Source organism: Cotesia glomerata, linkage group LG1, assembly GCF_020080835.1.
Source record: "Cotesia glomerata isolate CgM1 linkage group LG1, MPM_Cglom_v2.3, whole genome shotgun sequence".
NCBI lineage: Eukaryota > Metazoa > Arthropoda > Insecta > Hymenoptera > Braconidae > Cotesia > Cotesia glomerata.
Genome location: NC_058158.1, coordinates 26883888 through 26905295, shown reverse-complemented (window position 1 = coordinate 26905295; position 21408 = coordinate 26883888). Strand labels below are relative to the sequence as shown.

General features: G+C 27.4%; 1 protein-coding gene across 5 annotated transcripts in view; it reads right to left on the bottom strand.

The window, feature by feature from the left end:
- The window catches only part of LOC123275259 (pumilio homolog 2-like), a 59636-nt gene that overhangs the window by 15521 nt on the left and 22707 nt on the right, over positions 1-21408 (bottom strand). The gene's annotated exons all lie outside the window — the stretch shown is intronic.

Here is a 21408-nt window from a genome sequence, read left to right as displayed (position 1 = left end):
AAAAAAAAAAAAAAAAAAAGTAACAACCCCCAAGAGGCGCCAACAGTCTGTCCAAAGGTTGACAAAGCGTCACGTAGCTGGCAATTTATTTTATTAGGATGTTGAAACGACGTTAGACATCAGATAGGCACAGGATGGTAATATTAAACCTTCATCGTAACATCTAGGGTGTCATATTTAGTCTACGTACTTGTTTAGTACTTGGTAGATTTCATTAAGTTGTTATCACATCGTCTTTTATTAAATCATTTGTTTTGTTTACTTTTTTTTTTTTTTTTTTTTTTTATATATATATATATATTTCATTTTAATAGCAATATATCGATACTGTCATTCTAATACGTCGTATCCCACATTTAGAAAATTTTACAGCAGACGGTAAAAACAGTTCATTTTTAACATTGATTAAATGGGATTCAACGGATGAAAATATTTATTTAAAAATAGTAATTGAACTATTTGACCTTTAAATTTTTAATATGACTTGAATAATATTTTTGTGATTCTATTTTTCAAAAAAAGTCAATTTGTCAAATTTTGTGGGATACGACGTATTAGAATTACAGTATCGATATATTAACAGAGTTCTCTGTCACTGGGTTCATTTATTTGTCAAGATTACAAAAAGATTTTATTTAGTTAGCAAATAAATGTTTATGAATATTTTATACTGTATCATTGATTTTTTTTTTTTCATATTTATTTATATTACTAGGGATAATAAATTTAAGCTGAAAGTATATACAATACTTGAATTGAAAAATTTTTTTCTAAGTATTGGAGTACATGAAAAAAGTCATGAATAAAAGTTTAATGCGAGATTGCTTACGCAGTAAATATTGAATTGAAAATTGATAATTTGTTTTGAATCCCAACAATTATGTATCTCTATATGACCGGATGCTATATAGCGAATTGATGAATAAATAGTTAATAAAAGACATATAAGGCACATATGTACAACTTTGTAAATGACGAAGTGCAATCAAAAAGGTAGATAGATATATGGCCAGCAGGCAAGGTTGTAAAGTTAAAGCGAATTTACTTTAGTCGAATCTATGACGCTTGTAGGATGGATGGATGGATAGATAGATAAATGTGAATATATCTATAGATATATAAGCATCATCGGCGTTGTTTTTGTATTGAGCTAAAAAAAGAAATAAGATTTTTCAAGGAGAAATCTGAGTTGAACGAGCTACAAAATGTTTTGCGGTCGCGTTTTTTTTCTATTTAGACAATGATGGAAAATCCTTGTTCGAGTGTATTTCAATCTTTGATGTCCTATCAATAGTAGATTTTTTTTATTGCCAAACCGGGATTGTTATTGACCGTTTATTGATCGGAACATAGAAACTATTATGAAATACGATCAAAATTTTCTCATAAAAAAGATAGTGGAAGCTAGGCTAGAAACGAATTAAATAAGAAAATGAAATATATATTTTGTACATAAAGTTTAAGTTGGACATAATATAGATTGTCAGTTTTTCATTTATCTTCAGCAAAATTATTATTGTTTGAATAAATAAATAAATTTCACCGTAAATTTCAATAAATGACAAGTAATGTATTTATGAATATTTAGTTTTTAACTTTGAAAATTAATAATTTTAAAAGTTGTCACTATTCATATTGATAAGTTGGTGCATGGTTTAATAATTTTTTTTTTTACCCAGAATGAGATGTTCTTTAAATATATGAAAAATTTTTCATCTCAACAATAATAATTTTGCTTGAAAATAAAATAAAAACCGACAATTTGGGATACATTCAACTTTCATCTTAAATAACTTTTGAAAAAGTAATTTTACGACAAAATTATGAGACCTTCCATGTAAAACGTTCAATTTCCTACAAAAATATGTATCGCACTAGTCGGTTAGTTGTTTGTATGACAAGATATAAAAGTCAAAAGTTTAAAAATATTTTTATCGTGTTATTAAAGGTTTTGACAAAGCCTAACATATGTAGGTGCAGAATATGATGACTCATATGAAGAACATATCAAGTGAGGGATGGATGAACAAGTCCTTGATTTTACCACGCTCGAAAAACAGCGAAAAGACAACATTTACGTTCTGTAAGATCGAATATGACCTTTAAGAAATGCTAAATTTTTTTAAAAGTTTTTTTTTTATCTCCAACTGTTATCTTTGTCTCTAATGACGATAAAAGGAAGTAATCTATTGAATGTTATTGGAAATTCTAATTAGTGGGTTGACCCACCTAAAATAGTTTTTAGAAGTAATCAATTTATTTTAATGTTCTAACACGTGGTTAGGAAGTTCTTGGATTGTTAGAATAAATTTGGATTCAGTATGAATGTTTTGAAAATTTCTCAGATATTTATGAAAGTTCTAGGGAGTTTTAAACTACAAATTTTTGAAGGTTATTGAATTTTATAGTTAATTAATCGAGTTTGATAGTTCATTAAATTCAGAAATTGAGGAAATGATTTGTGGTTGCCCGAAATTTTTAATGTAAAAATTTTAAATTCTTCAAGCACACACACACACACACACACACACACACACACACACACACACACACACACACACACACACACACAGTGAAATATTTTTTATAATTAGTCAGAATAGCATCCTAAGACCTCAAAACGCTGAAGATCTAATGAAAACGAGATTTTCATAGTGAAGAGTTAAAAAGTAAAATGCTTGAATCTAGAAAAATTAAATTACAATTTTTTCAAATTAAATTCAATTTTAGTTAAATATTTTTTCATTGCATGTATTCTTTTAATTTCAATTCTTTCAAGAATAAAAACCTTTATAACCTTAATTGCACAGAATCCGTAGGTAAATCACAATACGAGCGATCATTTTGATGAGATATTCATTTTTTGAGTTATTGTCGTAGCTAAAAATAAAACAATTTACACTTACAAGTGATTATTAAAATTGATTGCTCTAATGGATATAAAAATAAAAAATTAGAATGATATGTGTGCTATAAATGTCAATATATAGACAATGGTTTTTATATTTATAACGACCCATATAGAACTAAAGAACATGACGAACGCGTGTCAGAAAGATCGTTCGTACCAACCCCCGATCTGTTTTCTCTCTTTCTCTTCGACCTGAGTACCTGTAGATGTTTCAACGTCGACGCTCCCATGTCCAATCGATAGAAGAAACTAGAGGTATTTCTATGAAGAAAATAGAAAATAGAAATCGAAAGAGTTTGAGATAAAGTAAGAAAAAAAAAACAAAATAATAAGAAAACTCGTGGTCTTGATCGATCATTGATTCTTAGTGACCCATGATTTAAAAAAAGAGTAATCCGCTGGAGACACGGTCGTTATGGGAATTGAATAAAGTCGAAAAAGTTGACTGTAGGTTGTCGGAATGTGATAAAACAAAACTCGTCATGTTTTACAAAAGTTTTTATAACTTGGAAATGCTTTTTATATGAAATCTTTGATCTAAAAAGGGCAAAAAATAGAGCAGCAAAAAATAAAAATTAATCTGTTTCAAACTCTCGTACTTTTTTGGTCGGATAATTTTAAAGCTTTGTTATTCAACATAAAAATAAATTAAATTTTACCAATATTAAAAGAGAAAGGTATTTAAATTATTTATCATTTTTAAAATTGTTAAATTAATACTCAATTGTGTTAAAATTTAAATAAAAAAATGCTAATTATATTGAATAATTAAAGTATAATAGCAAACGTAGACGCATTTCGAAAGTAAACTGGTAAGAGAAAACCATCATTTATCTTAGATCGTAAATGCCCACGAGACTGTTATAGACTCTTATACACAATAAGAATAAATAACAAGAACAAGAAGTATAAAGAGTAAAAGACATCGTTTTATCGACTGCACTTTCAAGTACTAACAAAAATAAAGAATGTGAAAAGTTTTGCTGGTTCTTATTTATATCAAGATTACCAAAAATATTTAGGTTTATATATTTTGGATTTACTTAATTTATGTATATAATTTCATAATGTCTATATTCAAAATAGCACAATATAATGTTCTTGGGTTAGATGTAAATTGAAATTGGAAACCGTTTCAATTAGCGAGCGTTGTAATATTATACGAACAAGTGGTAGAGATACGAATTCATCTAGAAAAGGTGTATTTTAATCGGGACACAAATGTCCAATATAAATCGATCACTCTTGACATACTATATACCGTCACACATTCTAGTTTCCTCAATACTTAATCTTGCTTGCCCTCACTTTGCCAGAATGTTTGGACCTTCAATCTCATTTCAATTCGCTCCCAATTTACTTATTGATCAATCAATCTCACGCTTCTAATAAACTTTAAATTAACATATTACCATGTAAGATAAACTTTTATAGATAATCAATAGAGATCTATTTATTTTTATACCAATAACGTTAACTAACTATCACTATTTTTCTTTAAACACCCAACTTTTATTAATGAGATGTTTTATTTATACAAATTTCACATAATTTATCAATTTGAATGTATTTTTTAGAGCTTAAGTTCATTCTAAAAATAATATTACTAGCGAATACTGAAAATTACGAATTGTGATTGAAAAAACTCTGGCTCAATAATTTCAAATTACAATATACATAACTTGGATACTTTTTAAATAAATAAAAAAAATAATATTGCTAAGCATGATAAATCAATAAACTACTTAAAACTGCTTCGAAAATTCAACATAAAAATTGACTATCACCGAAAAACATACAAAATAATAGAAAGGCATAAAACTCAGGTCAAGACCTTTTTGTTGATACCAAATTTAATAGGAATCCAGTTTATAATAAAAATGTGCCTGTCAGGAAGTTTCCCTGAATCTTTAAATTACGCAGATGATTAATTGTTGACACATAACTGCATTTACGGGTATATAACAAATAAATAAATAAATAAATTATATCTAGCGCGACATTTGAGTTTATTTAGAATTACTCCGAAAACTTAATATAATAAATATCGCTGAAAACCATATAGAACTTATAGAACTTATCAATGAAAATAAATTAAAAAAAGAAAAAAAAACCCATTTTTTCATACCGATTCTATGTAGACAAAACTTTCCCCTTTCCCTATTCTCTTAATTATATGGATTATTATTTTTTTTACTGTCGTCAATTCAATGAATTTTTTAATGTCCAAAACTATAAACTGTAAATAAATAAAATATTTTAAATGATGAAATTAGTTTCAAACTTTCTACTTAATGACTTAAAATTTTTGCCTTAAAATAATTGATGTTTCCCCAATATCGTAATTAAAAAACATATATTAGAATATAGCTTACATTTTATTTTCCGATAAATGTTGTCAATAATAAGTTTTTTCGTCATTTCAGCTTGTCCGATTATTTATTTATCGAGAATAATATTTTTCAAATAATTATGCATCATAGCAAAATATATTATTATTATGGATTCAGTTCTATTGTAGAAGATAGTATTTACTTGTTACACTATAAAATTTTTACAGAGCCAAATATAGAGATCAAAATTCAGTTACTCGACAAATAGACATATTAAAGGAAGTAGTGCCCAAGCATCATATTGAAGTTTCTACTTAAAGGTATTCCCCTTGGTGAATTTCCGCTTTATGCAATGACAACTACCGTACAGTACGACTCAGTGCGAGCTTCCGTTTCCTCTGTGAAATTCTCTCAAAATTACTTGCAAGGAGACTGAACAGTATTTCATTCCACTGTTGTCGATCTTAACAAACTTGATACAAAACAATAGTTGATTTGAAATAAAATAAAAAATAATTTAAAATAATATAAAACACACAAATAAACGATTGTTAGAAAAATTGTCAACGTAATTCAACTTACTATTTTTATATTTATTTACAATTCTTTTTTTTCACGTTTTGCTGACTTTATACTTTACTTTATGATTCTTCAATAATAAAAGTATTAGTCGACATTATTTTTGTTTCGAAAAATGACTGACGATTAATTTTTATGTCAACTGGACAAAAAGAGTAAAATAAAAAATTGAAAATTTTAATGATAAAAATAGACCCCAGTATCATTAATAATAAGTTAAATTTCAGGAAGTTAATAGCATAAGTGAGCTTGAGATTTTTATTTAGAGCTCATTTTATCGAAAAATTATCTTTAACAAACTTAAATAATAGAGTGCAATTAAAAATTTATTCAAATAAAATTAACGTAGCTTTCAAGCTTCAAAAAATAAAAATAGTCGCTGTTTATTGCGTTAGGAATGAATATTTACGATTAATGAATTCTAGTTTTTATTTCGGGAGTTTTTTTTTTATAAAATAAAGAAAGTAAAAATAATGTATTTTTTAAAATATTTATAAACATGAATAGATAAAAATGTTAATTAAATATCATAATGATGTGGCTAATGATAGAAAATTAATGAATTGTATTAATCCATAATAAGAAAAATAAGTAGCTAGCTAAAGCTAAAATAGCTGAGAACATGTTACGGTGAACGTGAGACTTGGTTAGACAATCTCAGTACTGAGTCTATTCAGCGGTAATACGATACCACCGTAATAAGAGACACCCTAGCAATTACACACTTCCCTTTACCTCCCTCTACCCTTTCGCCACGTTCTCATCGTCATCGTCGAGGGCATAAAGATCCCGCCTGACATCGCAATATTATTCTATATATATCAAGGTTTTATTATATTTATATTTTAAAGTAAATAATACAAAGAGCACAATATAATTCAGTAGTGTTACTTTTTTTTAAACATTACATATTATTATATTTATATTTTCTCACGCACTTGTTGATTTTTTTTATAACTTTAAACAACTTAGAGATTGGTCTTGTTATTGTTATGGTTATATTTATAAACTGCAAAATACAATAGATGAGAAATAAATTCTTCAAGATGAGAAACCAGGTCGTGCGAAGCGTCATGTCGATACACAACGAGCGTTTGCTTAAACATTTTATCGTCTAACGAAACAGTTATATGCGGTCGCGTGACTGCAGTTCTAAAAGGCGTGCCTGCACTGAAGAATCACCAAGCCTCACATTATTCTTGGTAGGTATATCTGTGGCTTCTTAGAAGCATACGTGATATATACCATTATTTTCAACATTTTCGAAATACTCTAATTTATATATTAACAGTTATATAATTGGATCTTTACAGATTTTTATTGGTCATTAAATTTTATTTTATTACCGATTTTCTCATTATGTTGCGGGTGTGTTTTACGATTTTTATTTTTATTTATTTATTTACTTTATTATTCCGATAATTTAGTAAATTTTACATTTTAGTGTATTCGTTATAGTACGCATATTTGTGAGATATATATCAAGCAAAAGACAACTGCCTTTTTTTTTTTTCAACCAAAAAGTATGAAGACAAAATAAAAATTTTTGAAAATTATTTTGATTAATTTAAATTAATAATGTAACCAGAAATATTAAAAAAATTTTTTCTTGAAGGATCTGGATACAAAAATTTAATCAACAATTATTGCCTATATTTATAATAAAACCATTTATCCTTTTTCTTCAAGCTCAAATCAACAGCCATAATGGCGTAATTGACAAAACTGGTGTAAGCTCCAAAATTTTTTGCCAACAATATTCTTCAAGTTTTTGCTCCGATCATATATTTTGTTTTTACATAAATAGATTTTTGAAATTCAAAAACAATTTGATAGATAAAATTTTCTGAAATATACTTTTAAAAATAACATCGAATAGTGAGTGGAAATAAAAACTTCACTTATAAAGGTGCTACTTTATAAAACTAGACAACACTCTTAAAGTTTTTCTGACGATTAAAAAATATTTTTTATTTTGTCATATTGTTGGAGATATCAATTGCTTTGACAAGTTATAAAACCCAAACATGAATATTGTGCTTGAGAGTTTATTTAACTGTGACGATCAGAAAACTAAACTTGGATTAAATTTATTCTTATCGTTTACTTATTAGTCTTCGATATTTAAGCAAGACAAATTATTATTTGATGATTATATTTAATTGTGTCAATTTACATTAAAATTTCCATTTAATACATTTAGTTACAAGAATAACCCGTGTCAAAATGTTGAAGACTGGAACGAAATTTCTATAACTGTCTGATATTATTTTTGCAGTTTTAAAATGATATAAAAAATTATATTTGAAGATAAAACTGATTTTAACATTCTAGTTTCGAATATTTGACAGGTCAGGAGTATCAGGTTGAACTTAAGGTTTATTTTGATGATTAAAAAAAATTCATTCAATTTCAACATAGGTTGATAATTTAGGGTGTCCGGGAACAATTTTCGTTAATAAAAATTTGGTGTAGCTGATAAGTTATTTCAAATTTGTTATTATAGAAAACGGAATTATAATATTATAGAATTAAACTAGTGAATATCTGTATGTCCGCCTGTCACAATGTATTTCCATTAAATCTGTCGAACAACTCAAGTTAAACTATGGTGTATATTTTAATTTATATAATCAAAGCATTAAAGTATGGCATAAAAAATGAATTATAGCTTTAAGTAATAAATTATAAAATATAAAATAAAACAATTATTTTGCTTTTAAAACGAGCCTTTTAAATTGATAGTTTGAGGTAAAACCTTGTCTTAAAGTTTTTATTTCAATTAATTGTTTTAAAACTTTTTCATTCATTAGTTTTGTTGATTGAAGTGAATCAATTTAGAAGTGTTAAGATTAAATAGAATTAATTAATGAATACTGAATACTGATCAATTAAAAAACAGAATTAATGGAGAAAAATAATTAATAATAGAGTCGGTAAATTGAAAGTTCTATCATTATGTGATATTTCTTGCATGTATTTAACAGTCATAGTAAAATATTAAACCATGTAAATTTGCTGAAATGTAGGACAAATAAAAGTTATTGAGGTAAAAGAATTGTTCGAGAATTTTTAAACGTATAACGTTTTGTTTAACGTCCATGTTTAAATAGTAAAGAATAAAAAAATGTAAAAGTATTTTTTTTTCCTCCAATTGGAGAGAGAATCCTAAATTTTTTATCGTCAAAAATGATGTTATGACGTGTGAGAAAGAAAAGGACCAACTGATTGTCAAACAAGAGCTAGCACAGAACCGCAAACTTGTGGTCTTTTTATAACTCGGAAATCTATGATAAATTTTACTAAACTTTTACGCTCTAAGTGTTTTTCAAGCGTAACTCTGCTATCTACTGCATGCATAAAAGTCTAATGTAATTTTTATTACAATAATATTAATAAAAATGAAAAATAAAAAGAAAAGAATTTGTATCTGCAAATTGACAGCTAAGCACAATAAAGCGATTGTTAGTAATGGTGTTTTATTAAGCTTCGATGATAAGATATTAAAAACAATTTTATGAAACAGCAAAGAGAATAGGCGACATTGGTTATAACGAATTTCATGGAGTTACATCCAGTACAAGCCAGACTTTGCCGACAGTCAATTTTCTAGATGATCAATGGCGAGTGGTTGGACAATAGCTGCATAGTAGACACGAGGATACCATTGAAATAACAGCAAGCGAGAGAGAAAGAGAAATAACGAGACTTGTGTGCAACTGGCCCGTTGATTTTTCAACACTGTATGTAATGCGTATAATAATCTGAACAAACTTTAGCTCTGGACTGTACATATTTGATTCAGAGTGACAGAAACTCGGCATCAAAACACGCACAGTATCGCGTTATGCAAGTAAAGAGAAAAGCTTTACAAAAGTTTGCACAGAGATAAGCGAAACGTTTTGTTGTGGTGTCAGATAAGTCATAATCGATAATGTTCACTCAAAGGGCACTTTCATATTATCACTGCCAACTGAACACAATCATTATTATTTTAACTGCGATAGTATTTTTATTATGATTACCTGTATTGCTCAATCCTGTTTATTATCTCAAATATACTAATTTAAAATTGTCATAATTTTTTTATCACGAAATAATTAATATTAAATGAAAAAAAAATCATAAAGCGAAATTTATAATGCTTTTAAATTTTAATTGTTGTAATAGAATAAATTAATTAACTAAGTAATTAATTCTTAGTTAAACTCGGTCGAGATTTTCGAGATTTTTTACCAATATTTACACATGAAGTTCAGCAATAAGATTAAATAAAGATCACTTTAAAACGTTACATCGTTTAATTAGTTGGATTAAAAAATCAGGTAAGTGAAAAAATTGCAGATTAAAGAATGTTATAATTATTTTTAAAAAATTCAATTGGTATTCTTATAACTTATAGAAGATAGAAATGTCCGGAAATTCTCGTGGGATATCTGACGTGGATATTTACAATGCAAATACTCCGAGATTCGACGGCTTGACAGCGAACTCTGTCCGCTCTCGCCTCGAATGCCAGTCAAATAATTTTCAACGTCTCTATTGTATTTTATTCTTTTTATATACACTGGAAATATATATTTTATATATAAATTACTGAAGAGGACATGAAAAGTCGAAATTTATACGACTGTAATGAAAGCTAAAGTAATTTTCAGTGTAAATCCGCATTTTATAATTGAATTCTTTTATAATAATTATAAATTTATATATTTACCATTATCAAATAATGCAGACATTTATAATTTAATGAAAGTTATATTGATAAAATTAAATATCGATTTCATTATTAATTTAATGTATTTCTCGTTCCATAGATGTCTTGATCGGATTTTAGATAAAATCCCGAACAACAGAATAAGTACAAATATCACGAAAAACGAAAAGATAATAGAATAAAAAAATAAATGTATATAAATTGATATATAAATACACAAAATAAAAAGAAAGCGGACCGCAAAAACTATAAGAAACTCAACGAAAGATCATTGTTCTTTAAAGATTTATTGGAGCAAAGAGTTTCAAAGACAAAATATTGAAAAAAAAAAAAAAAAAAAAGAAACTATTAAAAATTACTTCCGATCAAATAATGCATAAGATATAGATATAAAGTAACCATAAAATATACAAGTATTTTAAAATAGACTTATTCTTTAGTGTTAAGACTTTTTTATTATTCAACTTATATTATGTATGTACTTTACTTATCATTTTTTTATCGATATTTTTTGTACGGAAAAAAAAACTCGGGAATTCGTAATACAAGATCATATCTTTTTGCACCCTGCCATAAATATTCAGGCAAGAAAAAAATCAGGATCTGAACGTTAAAAAAGGTACATGTATTCCAACCTGTTTACGATAGAGGGTTAAAGAAGAATATAATAATTGTGGGTCCAACATAATTGCCTGATAAATTTACATTGATTAAATTGAAAACAAAACTATGTACAGGGTATCATAATTCTCTTTATTCATGAAATATTGTTTATTTTCCTACATTATTTTTTAAGAGCAAATGAAAATATTTTATTTTTTAACTCTTGATGCATAAAGCAAGAAAAGAACTGGAGTGTGTAAGAATATGGAATAGAATTAAAGTAGAGTATATTTTATTACACGGGAGCACTCGTTTCAAAAATTCTTGTGATCTTTTGTCAACTTTAATTAGTGGATGCAACTCATTGGCGAGTGAATAATCAAGAGATTTTTTAGTAAGAAAAAAATAAAGAATTGTTGTCTTGATTTATAAGGACTACTAACACATTATAATATATATTTAGTTGAATTAAAATGTAGTATAGTCAGTCGTATAGTATTTATTTTGGTAGTAGTATATGTGTGTGTACATATGTACAGGCTTATAAAAGAACATATGTAAATAATATAATGAATATGAATTGAAATAAATGGAATTGTAAGCCAGAAAGACGATAATGATGTGCATTCTGTTGGAATTAAATGTCTCGAGCAGTTTGACAGAGCACGTGTACATATATAATTTATATACATATATGTAGTGCCAGTAGAAATCCCAGAGACGACTAGACGACATCTACGAGTGGCAGTTGGATGTGATAATTTTATTTCCGGCTTTCAGATAATCTCATGAGTGAGCGAGTAAGTAAATAAATGAGTGAAAAGAAAAATGATGAAAAAAATTGCGAATCCGTGAAATGGCAAAATAATATATATTATACATCTATACGTCTTTATTGAATTATATGAAATATATATTATTTATAACATGTCGTAATGTATCATATTAAATAAATACACAGAATAAGTAATAATTTAATGGATTATATATAAAACTAAATAATAAATAATAATAATAATAATAATAATTAGTGATGAATATAGCTTAATTATATTCATATGAGTTATGCATAAATTAATTTCTTGGTGAATCATCAATGAATAATGATTGTCATTATTATTATTATTAACTAGTTCGTTGCATTCTCAAATAATTTAATGAGGCTTTTATTGTTATGCTCAATCGATATAAATTTCGGTGCAGTATCATCAGTTTTCGTAAATAATTATTACCTTGTATTATTTTTGTAAAAAATTAATACTACCGAATATTGAATTATAATTTTAAATTACACGCCGAGTTGTGTTTTATTAATTAGCTATACAGACCGGCATTTAATAAAATATGAAATCAATATTTAAATATAACCATTGATCACAAATTATTAATGATATCAGATTGAAAATTTGTGACTAAAGTTCAAGATTCATTTGAAATCAATTGATTGAATGCAATAATATTTTTGAATTATAAATATGTGATATAAGGTAAAAGCCCCAATAGATGATCACGTACCAGTATATGATCATTTATTGGGGCTTTTACCTTAAAAGTTATGATATTTTCACTTTGAAAACAAAAGAGAAAATTTTATGATTGTTGTTGTTAATATCATCATAATAATGATTTATTTAACAATTTTGAAGTAGATAATGTGAATATGTACCTTGTGAACGTTTTGTAAAAGAGCTTTAGTATTTTTGCTGACGTTCAAAATATTCTGTCCAGATTGCACTATACAATGACAATGTTAAATTAAAAGCTGACCAAACTTTAGTTAAAATTATGGTATCAATAAATTTCAATTTTCCCCTTCCTAATGTAATGTCTATTATTATTATCATTACCGTTATTATATTGTTATATAAAGGCTGAAAACAATTCGTTACAGAAAGTTTAATTAAATTTACGATTGATAGATTGAAAATTTATAAATAAATTGTCGGTAAAACTTTTTAAAAAACAATTGAGTGTAAGAGAACCTATTGAAAATAAAAAAAAAAACTTATAAACATGACTTATCGATAAATCTGTTTTTAAAAGGATCGCTTTTCGGAGTTGATAAAGAAAGGATAAAATAGCACAAGTAGTAGCAGACTGTACCTTATCAGCCGTTAGTCGGGCAACTAACGCTTCTTTTAGTGGTCCTAACCAGTGGTGAGCACCAAGAAATCGTTTATTCAACAATTTAGTATGGGGTGCTGCTTGTGCGTAAATAGCTTCTAGCTCTAAGACAACCATATTGTTGTATTTAATTAATTTATCAATTGTTGATGTTTTTGTTGTTAGTAATAATAACAATAATTTGATTTATTCCACGTATCATTGCACTTTTTTCTCACTAAACAATCTCACACATAAATATCATTTTATTTTCAAATAAATAAAGCATCAAATTTTTTTTTTCTATATTTCATTTGTTCTATCGAGTTTCGAATAATTTAATAGCATGTCACTAAATTTATCTTCTTTTTGTTTCACTAAAAAAATTATCCTCGAGGCACAATATTTTATTTTTATTTATCAAGATTTTCAATCGTCAATAAATATAAATATTTATTACCGTAATTAAAATTGATATGTAAAAGTATATTTTATTTTTTAATAACTACTCAATATTTACTTTGGCCCACTTGATGTATTACTATTAAATTTATTTATTATTACAATAAAAATTAAAAAATATTTTTCAAGATACAAATCCACGGTTAACAATTATTTCATTTGTTTACACTAAAAAATAACAATAAATAATGAATAAATAAATAACTAAAAATGAATGAGGGTGAACTTTATAGTAGAGACTGTTAAGACCGTGATAATACGGTCTTAACCCGTGATCGCAACGGCTGCCGCATAGAGAGGCAGTTGAGAACTGACTGGTTGAAACTCCTCGCTTGCATGGCTCGCGGTTTGAGTGACGCGACGCGGTCGGTGTGACGCGTACACTTCTTTCTCTCCCTCTTGCACGGCTTAAATTTTCAGTTATACCTTATACCCTCTTTATCTTTTTCCTTTTTACGTTACTTCCTCGCCCCTCATTTGATTCTCCAGCAGCAGCAGCAGCAGCAGCACCGACTCTTGGATGCTCTCCCACCTCCACCCCCGCCCCCGCCCTTCACTTAACTCTCGTTGCTTTACTTCTATCGGTTGCTCTCGGTTACGCTCGCAAGTGTACGGCCCTTAGGGACACTCATCGCGTTCGCCGGTTGCTTAGTCCAAGACGCAGCGGTGCAAGAGGGAAACTTTCGAAAATCCAAGGGCTCCATCTCCAGTCTCATTATCCGTCTGAGCGTTTTCAATGGGAATCCCCTGATGTATAAGAATACAAGACTCTTGCGTCTTTTGTTTTATTATGTTTTGTTCCTTCTATTCGTTTTATTATTTTTTTTTTTTAACATTTCATTTCTGTTCGCTATTTTTTAAAACGATTGAAAAAAATGTGGAAGCATTTTAAAACGTTAGATCCTGATACCCTCTGAGACATTAATTCCAGCGAGATTGCCACAGACAGTAACTAAGATGTTTAAGTAGATTGAAGACATTGAAAAGTACTTGCTGGTTTCTTTTAAGAACCCCCAGAGGATTTATTAAAATCATTTGTGACATGCCAGAGAGTACGCATTTTTTTTAAATTTCATGAGACGATAATTTCTCGGATTTTACCCTTCTACAATTTAATAATAATAACGTCTTATGTTTTTTAGTTATAAATTTTATCACAGAAAATTTGGTTTCGTATACAAAAAAAAAAAATGGAAATAATTAAATTACTAACAACAAAATTTCACAAGATACATTGTTTGAATACTTTTGCAATCAATTAAAAAAAAAAAAAAAAATTAATGTTGCTATCACAGAATCAATTATTAATAATTTAATAGAAAATTTCACGGAAAGAACTTATAGAATCTACAAACTATTCAAAATTGATATAAAAATTTAACAAAAAATTAACTATCATCAAAAAATATTTGTAATCGAGAAAAGCCACAAGTTCCTATCAAGACCTTTCTGATCATATCAAATTTCACTATAAAAATCCCTTTGAGAGTAAAAATATTCCCGTTACTAAATTTTCCTTACTCTCTTAATTTGATGGCTTAATATTTGACATATACTCATATTCACATAAACAACAAAAAAGAAATGAATAAAAATAAACAAATTAAATCTAACACAAAATTTGAATTTATTTATAACTACTCACTCTGAAAACTAATTATAATAGATTAACTATCGCTGAAATCCATATGAAAAGCAATTTCATCATATAAATACACCAGAGACATAATTTTCTTTATTCTTTTGATTATGTGAATTATCAAACTTTTCATTTTAAAGATTAAGCCAAATTTTTAAAACTTATTTAATTTGCTGGAAAAAAATGTTAAAACCTTTGACCGCTAAATAGTTTTTCATTCAAGTAAGTCTGAAAAACACTGAGATATAAAAGTAATTACCATCAAATTTCATTAAAAAGAATTTTTAAAAATGTAATTTGATGTATTCTATCTATACAAACCGTAGGTACTGTTTAATTTTATAAAGAAGTATTTTTTTAAAATGAATCTTTTAACGTCGTTTAATACCAGATCTTACTTGTATACGTCTTTATATTATCTTAAATAAAATCACTCTAAAATATAAGTTTTCTTTAAAAAATGTTTCACTAGAGAATCTCGTTATCATGTCCGGTTTCTTGCATTTTATAAGTAATTTGAGTATAAACGTTAGCCAGTTTTAAATTACGATTAGTTTGAGAAATTTTTTATGATGATTCTAAATTAAAAATTCAAACTAATCCTTTGAGGGAAAAGAATTTTTATAATATACATTTCAGAATATTACATTTTATTTATTCAATTTACTTTATTGAAATTCAGTTATAAAACTGGAAGATCTTGAAAATCTAATGTAAAATTTAATTAACTTATAAATATCTTTAAATTTTTACAAAAGAAATATCTCAAAAATGGATTAGTAGGATTCTAAAAAAACATTTTCTTAAAAATGAGTCTCATTTTATATTTAAATTAAATTTTATATAAAAGTTAATGTTTTGCCTTAAAAAAAAAAAATTATCATAATGACATAAAAGTTATATTTTTGTATTCTTTGAAAAAAAAAAAAAAAAAAAAAATCTTAAAGTGTAATGATGCACTCAGAATTGAAATCTTGGTATGTTGTGCATTGGAGTGTAAGATAATCTCCTGCATTATTCTTATAAGATTCAATCTTTCGCAATAAAAACAATCTTTTGCCGAAATTTCGGTAGTACAGTTAAATTGTAGTGCTTTAAATAAAAACAATGTAAAATCAATTGACGTGTGAATTTTGCGAAAAAAAAGATGATTTTTTTTTGCAGCTGTTATTGAAATTTAAAATAACATGTATGTATATAAATAAAATATCATAGCTATAAAAAAGTTTAAACGAAATATTCTAGTAACTAAATCATGACTGCAAAGTGTACTTTTGCATATGTTAAAAAAAATATTACAAAGCTTTTTTCATTTTGTAAAAAAAAGAAATACATAGAAAAACATAGAAATAATAAACGGAAATGGAAAAGCTGAAAAAAAAATTTGTCGAGATTTAATTGGTCGTGGTTTATTTTAACGTATGCACAGCGCCACCTCGAGTGTCCTTAAACGAACGAGAGGGCGCGAAAGTCGTGCAAAATCTCGAGAATGAAAAATATAAAAGGGAGAATAAGCAAGTACACCACCATTTTTTTCGTTTCTCTTTTACTCTCTTTTTCTCAGTACACTTGGGCTGTCGCCTGTGGCCAACAATCTATTGTTTAAGCTCGAGGCTACCCTTCTCCTATTATACTATTTTATGTTGGGACTGAGCCAAGAACCCTTTGCAAAACACGGGGGATGGAAAAAATAAAAAATCCGTCAAAGACTGCTAAACTTGGCGTGTATTATTTACATCCTGAAAACTTTCATTGCCGGCTCGCATATCGCTTCTAATTTTTTCTCTCAGTTTGCACTCAATCCTACTACGACTTCTTTAGTTTGTTTTTACGTCAGCGATGTTGACTTAATTAATAATAATTTTTTAAAGTTGTTGAGTAATTAATAAAATTATCATAGCAAATAGAAAAAATTAAAAATAGAAATGTCGATACCTTACAAAGCGTATAATTTTATCAAAGGGAAAAAATCAATATTATTATTTTTAATTTTATTATTGATACAATTTTTAGCGCAATGATTTTATTAAAGTATCTAATTATTAAAAATACAATTTTTAGCGCAATGATTTTATTAAAGTATCTAATTATTAAAAACTATCTTTAATAAATTATTGTATCTATAAAAAAATAAAAAATATTTTTCTAAATAGAGAAATCACAATTTTTAAATAAACGAGGATTCAATTTTTTTTCCTCAATAGAAGGACAAAACATAAAGAAAGCAGTGAACAACTTTAATGAGAGATTTGAGTATGTATATTTGAGTGTGATTGGATATTGTTAGTGACACTAATAGTAAAACCAAAGTAAAGTATAATAATTGGAGTGGTTGAGAACCCCGGAATTCCGAGGGATGGGCGAGCACGCAAGGTAGCGTGTTGCACACCGTAACTCCTCCCTTACGATATACCTCCTACTTTAGCAACCCCACGTGAGACACGAGAGCGCCGCCACTGCTGACTCTCTCGCACCCTAGAATCTCTCATTATAATAGAAAAAAATTTATATGTATGTATGGATACATACGTGTACGAGTACTGTTACCATATATGTATAAATATACCGAGTATGTACACTTATACCGCGACCTCGTGATAAATAATCTCACATATACTCAAGTATATAAATAATATATACTCTATATAACAGAAGAAAAAAATAAGTTAGTATTGAAAAAGAATATGAAAATATCCCTTAGTTCATACACGTTTGTTTACATGTTTATGTCTAGGTTAAATATATCTATATGTGCATACATTTATTGACACAAAATGCAACTCTCGTTTACATCCAAATGAAACATGTTATTAATCACAGTCAAGAGTAACGACATACATGTTTATTTGCAATTCTATTTGATTGTATTTCTGTCTCATTTAATATTCATTAGTGTTTTAGAAGGTGAATCATTTATTACTTTTATAATTTTGCTAACCTAGGGCATTAATATATCGATGGACTATAAATAGAATAAAATATCAATCAAACGAGCCGATTGTTTGATGTTAATTTTATGTCAATTAAAAAAAAATGTAAAAATAACTCGACCAAGAGTAGCAAAAAATACTAGTGCAATGAAGACTAATAATTAGAATAAAATATAAAAATGAGAATGAAACAACAAAAATATTTTTTTTTTTTAATTTAAAAATAAGATAGGGATATGTTTGAGCACCATTAAAACTAGAACTATGTACTTAGTCACGACTCTGCCGTTTGCTTTGTAGTTTATACTCGTCAGTTTGTCAGCGAGATTCAAACATTAAAGAAAAAGAAGGAGGATAAAGAATAAGAGAAGATCATAAAATTCTAAAGGGTTAAGAATGAAAGAATATACAAGAAGGAAAAGAGTACTTTCTAGCCTAGATTTGACTCTGTGGTAATTTACGTTTTAATTACAACCTCACACGACACAAGTATCATAAAGTAGAAAAAAATTTATATAAATATATACGAAAAAAAAAAAAAAAAAAAAAAAAAAGCAAGACTGTGCAAATGAAAAGTATAATAATATTGCGATTATCAATGATATGAGCTTCAATATATACAACTAATTAGGGCAATTAAAGTAAATTAAACAAATTTTAATTAATTTTTAAGCTTTTAGATAAAGTAATTTAAATTTATCTTCTTGTGAAATAAAAAATAATATTAAATAAGTGGAGGTAATGATTTTAATTAAGTGGGTGTGATCTCTTTAAAAGAAAAATTGAAGGCATCCTCATGGTGAATAAAAAAGAAATCTTGTTTCTACCATCTCAAGGGAAATCGAGCAGGTCGAATTAGGCCGGCGGCCTCTTGGCAAAAGGTGAATTAGGTGGTTGAAGAGAAAATATAAAACCCTTGGTAATTCATACACAGTGCACACGTCCCTATGCCTAAAAAGGTTTATATCCGTATTTACCTTTTTTTTTTGTTACACTATTCATTCTTTACTCTACTGAGATTGTTTGATAAATTTTGAAAATATTAATAAAGCAATTTTTTTGTAATAGATGAAATAAACAAAATTTTTCTCTTTTGAGATTATATACCTAAATTTATAAAAATATGTGTGCATGTGTATGGTTAAGACATTTCTACTTAGTTTATTAAGGCTGTCGTGAAGTAAAATTGATAGCATGTCTGGCGCGACAAACGATTTTCGTGAAGCTAAAACATTTCAGCGATGGCCTTCAAAAAAATTTAATGTGTGTTAGGTCTAATACTGTTAATGAGACCATTTAAACACTATTATTTTTTTCTTACATTTAATTTTAATGCTCAAGAAAGTGTATCTCCTGTGGTATTTTGTTTTGCTGAAAAATGTTCTGTCGGAAATTAGTCTAATTTGCAGAAAATAATTAATCTTTTACATAAATAATTGTGGTTAAATGTTTTAGAGAAGACAAAAAAATAATAACGTAAAAAATTGTTTTTCGAAGAAAAAGTAATAATAGAAGAGAAACAAAAACGATTGGTAAAATGTGTCGAATAAATATGAATAGAAGAAATTTTGTTTATCCTACATCCTATAGGTTACGTAAAGCTGAACCAAAAATAACTCACGAGTGAGTGACAAGTCTCACCTTAACTGACAAGAGACACAATGCCAAGTATGTTGTGAGAGTTCCATTTGAGAAGAACCACACACTAAAACATATTTTTGCGGTACATTTATATTTTAGTAAAAAATAATAATAAAGTCGAAAGGAGAGATAAAAATAGACAAATAGAAAATCGGGAGTATCTTACAGAAGTAAGGACGAAGTGAGTGAATAGACGACTCGGTGATTTCACGTTGAGATTTCTTGACCGGAAATTCAAGACAGTAGAAGGGAGAAAATTCTTGGAGCATGGGAGAGAAGTTTACACGCTAGTCGTCTTGGTACAGATTTTCATCGTAGAAAGTCATTGCACTTTATGCTGAATGGGCAACAAGTCAACAACCTCAATCTTCCTTATACATACATGTACATGTATGTTGTATTTGTACCTGCGTATGTTCAATTCTTCCTTTGGCGTATTCCTCACAGCGTGTTACACGACGAAATGCCGTACAGAGCATTGCGAGACAGGAACCAGCCAGAGAAAGATGAGAGAGTGAGAAAGAAATTACTTTATGCTTCGCTAAGCACGAGTTACTACCAGTGAATAATCCTATACCCACACTTGTTTTCATAACATCAAACGATCCTATTTTTATTGTGTCAATGTCAACATTAATTACAGCGAATAATACTTTTTTCATTTTTTCACCCATTAATAAGTTGTAATATTTTGATAATTACTTGACTTAAAATTTAATCTACTTTTTTAATCATATTAACCATAGCAATTGAATATTATAAAAAGTAATAGATTAATTTAATAATTTACGTTTTAGTTTAATAAATATTTGTTATTTCTTTGAAGAAACAAAAAATAATAAATGTGCGTGTATTTGTTATATAATTTTGGTCAGAAGATAAAAATAACGAAGAATTATGACACCATTTGTGTATTTATAATGCAACAGGAAGTAGGCACTAAAAAAAAAAAAAGATATAAGATATACACACACAGAGAATAAAATCATGAGCGAGTTTTTTTAACTACCAAAAAGTTATTAAATATCTATGACGAAATAAAAACTCTTTGTATAAGAACTTAAAAAGAAAGATAAGATGGTATTTATTGAGTGGCTGTGTTTAATGACCTGAGTAATATTATTATACACTGCCTATTTAATACTGAACTGACTTTTAAAAATGTTTTCTAAATTTATACTTTATTATGTACAAACACTACCATCTTTTTTAATGTCATCTCTTTTTAAATAAATAACAACTCCATTAACAGACTTTTTTCATAAAAACTTGAATTAAATTCTCGGGTTTAATTAACTTTTTAAAATTTATTAAAGCTAATTAGTGGAAAATATAAAATTAATCTACTTATGTAATTATTTTGTAAATTTCATTCATTTTAATTGGATGTAGAAAAGGTTGTCTCTCCTTAATTACACCCGAAATGACATAACGAATGGAGTATTCCGGCTACAAATTTGAGCTTTTAGCTCAGTTCTATTTTGCGTCGA